At 43.5% G+C, this 3,285-nt stretch overlaps 1 non-coding gene across 1 annotated transcript; it reads left to right on the forward strand.

Moving 5' to 3' along the window:
* The first annotated feature begins 1,242 nt into the window (after nucleotides 1-1,242).
* LOC112579786 lies at nucleotides 1,243-1,351 on the forward strand. Its single transcript, XR_003104117.1, has one exon. It is a non-coding gene; the product is annotated as a U6 spliceosomal RNA (small nuclear RNA).
* The last annotated feature ends 1,934 nt before the right edge of the window (nucleotides 1,352-3,285 follow it).

Here is a 3,285-nt window from a genome sequence, read left to right on the forward strand (position 1 = left end):
GAAGGGGGTGACAGAGGATGAGATGGTTGGATGGCATCATGGATGAGTTTGCGCAAAGCCCAGGGTATAGTAAAGGACAAGGAAGCCTGGCATCCATGCTGCAGTCCACGGGGTTGCCAAGAGTCAGACACAACTTAGTGACTGAACAGCCACAAGGGACAAAGGAGCAAGGCAGGTGATACCACTGCGGTGCGTCCCATCTGGAAAATAGGACATGATCTCCAACAAACTCTTGTAAGGCAATAAAAAGAAGGCAGGGAAATCCATAAACTGAAGAGAAGAAAAGAAATATCAGCCCCTTGTAATGTGTGAATTGGATTTAGATCCTAATCTAACTGGAAAAATAAAAGACAGCTTGTGGAAATTTGAGCACTAACTGGATATTTGATCATACTAAAAACTTTCTAATGTTTTCCTTGTAATAGTGATGTTAAGATTGTTCTCTTTTTTAAGTTCTTTTCTTTTAGAAAGATGTTTGCAAATATTTACAGGTGAAATGAAATGATCTTGGGCAATATTTAATGTTTTAAATACTCTGGCAAGGAGAGTATATATGAAACTAAAGTGGCCATGAGTTTCCTTTGTGACTGGGTGACAGAAACATGAAGATTGCCTGTAGTATCGTGTCCAATTTTGTAAACGTTTTTATACCAAAGATTTTTAAATGTAAGAAGCTCATAGAATGGGTAATCATTATATTTCAGTGAAGGTAGGCCATTTGAAAGGAGAGAACAGAGCAGGAAAATCCATTAAGTGCGTTTAACTAATACATCTCTCTTGCTCCCTTTTTACTGGGGTTGGATTACCTGTGAAACAAACACTCCACATAGAATGTGGCATGCCAACAAAGCTCTCCATCTACAGAGGCTGCCAAGCCTTGACACAGGACACTGGCAGCCCAGGTCTCTTTCCCAGGCTAAAACAGCCTTTTCTAAAAGTTGGTCTAAGGCATTTTGCCAATCTGCAGTCAGTTGGTGGGCATCCTGCTGGCATGTCCAATAACATATCTCAGACACTCAGGTAGCTCAGTCACCTGTTCTGCCAAGAAGTCTTCTCTGACCTGTTTTGTCCAACACTCTCTTCTTCTCTAGATTTTAATAGGTACTTTTTCACCAAAAATTTCCTGTCTGTACTACCTACATTGCTGCTGTTTCTTCAGGTCTATCAAATCACACACACACACACACACACACACACACACACACACACACACAGAGTAGTGTCTTGTAAGAATAGGCACCAGAGCTCACTTAGCAAGCAGCACGGAGACTAAAATTGGAACAGTACAGAGAGGATTAACATGACCCATATGCAATGATGACATGCAAATCATGAAGCATTCTCTATTTCAAAAAAATGTTAAAGAATAGGCACCATCTACCTATCACCTCCTGTGTCAGGCATTACTGAGCCCTTTGCACTCAAACCTCACCAGGACCCTGAGAAAATTATTCCATTTTAAAATGAGGAAAATGGAGACAGAAACTTTAAGTAACTTAACCAAAGCCACAGAGTTTATAAATGGTAGACCTGGGATTTAAAGCCAGGTCTATCTGCTTACAAAGAATGTTTATTTAACCACCGTGCTGAATTGCCTCCTTTAGCAGCAAGGCTATTCAATCAGTGATTGCCAGGAGATACATGGATCTAGCTGAGAAATTCAAGCATGCCGTCCCCATGTCTCCCCTTTCATATCTTCATTATATCCCAATGCCAGGACATCCTCTCTGCTCCGTCTAATGATAGAGGGGCAGAAGGATACATTCCACTGGGTCTGGAGGAATATAAACACATCTGGAAGGAGGCCACTGCGGAGCAAACCAAACTCCTCCCTGAGTGCGGACAGGAGGGGGTGTCTATAAATAATCATAAGAGTGTGAGAGATTCTTTCCTCTGGGGCTCCCTTTGCAAAAGGTTGATGGTAATTGATGAGACTACAGGGACATGCCAGTCCTTCTTCTCTTAGAACCAGGTGTGGTTATTTACAGAAATGTCATTTTCCCAGCCCTCCCTCCCCATCTCTGCCAGAGGCCTAGAGATCAGCAAATATCAATTTACTGCTGCCCTGGGGCACACAGCAATGAGCCGCCTGTATACACTACAGCCTATAAACCATGCTCAGGCTCCTGGTCTGGCTGAGAGCTGCTTCCTCTTTGGAAACTTGGTGAGAAAGACAGAGAGAGGTCACAGATCTCTCCTTTCCAGGAAGAGGGAGGTCAGGCAACCACACTTGAACCCATATCACAAGCCACCAAATCAATAAAATCTGGAGTTCCCACCCCGCCCAGCTCATAGCAGAAGAAATAAATAGACTGCTGGACCAGAAGTCAGAAGCGTGGATACAGACCAATCGATGTCTGAGTTCTAGCTCCTACATCTGTAAAATGGAGACACGTCTTTGATCACATACCAGATACAAAGGTTTTTGGAAAGAATAAATTAAGTGATCCTGTTAAATAATTTGTACTGCGTGAGAGATCATCATGACAATCATTATCACAGTGCAGTCCTTTGAGTCACTGTTGCAAGTGCCTAAGACAGATCTCAGAAAACACCTTAAAACAGTACTACAGTACTCTCACGGCCTTGCTGGCTAGTGACCAGCCCAAACTGCCATAAAAGACATGCAAACCACACATATGAATAGAATCTAGGGAATAAACAATTTGCCTGTGTATAGACGAGATCTGAGGATTCTTTCACATGGACTATCAAATGACATTGTGTGGGATGGGAGGTTGAGTTTTGAAACCATCCAAAAGGTAAACTTCATTTTAACAGTATCCCTTTCCACTTTAAATAGAAAAATAAGTCATAGATAGAAACTCTGTAGGTCTTCCTCTGTGCACTACAGCAAATTCAACAATCCCGTCTGCTGCACCAGGAAGCCATGGTATCACTGACTTCACCAAGGATGGAATGGTGCCCAAGTCTGACTTACTGGAAGAAGATGCTCATCATGGAGCCCATGACTCCTTGGGGTAGAAGCCTGACCCCAGGATGGAAAATAGAGAATCTTATGTCAACCAGTAGTCCTTATCACGGGCTTCCTTGGTAGCTCAGCGGTTAAAGTGTCTGCCTGCAATGCGGGAGACCTGGGTTCGATCCCTGGGTTGGGAAGATCCCCTGGAGAAGGAAATGGCAACCCACTCCAGTATTCTTGCCTGGAGAATCCCATGGACGGAAGAGCCTGGGAGCTACAGTCCACGGGGTCACAAAGAGTCGAACACGACTGAGCAACCTCACTTCACTTCAGTCCTTATCACTACAGTCAGGTTACTGAAT

Source organism: Bubalus bubalis, chromosome 16 (assembly GCF_019923935.1).
Source record: "Bubalus bubalis isolate 160015118507 breed Murrah chromosome 16, NDDB_SH_1, whole genome shotgun sequence".
In the NCBI taxonomy this organism is placed as follows: domain Eukaryota; kingdom Metazoa; phylum Chordata; class Mammalia; order Artiodactyla; family Bovidae; genus Bubalus; species Bubalus bubalis.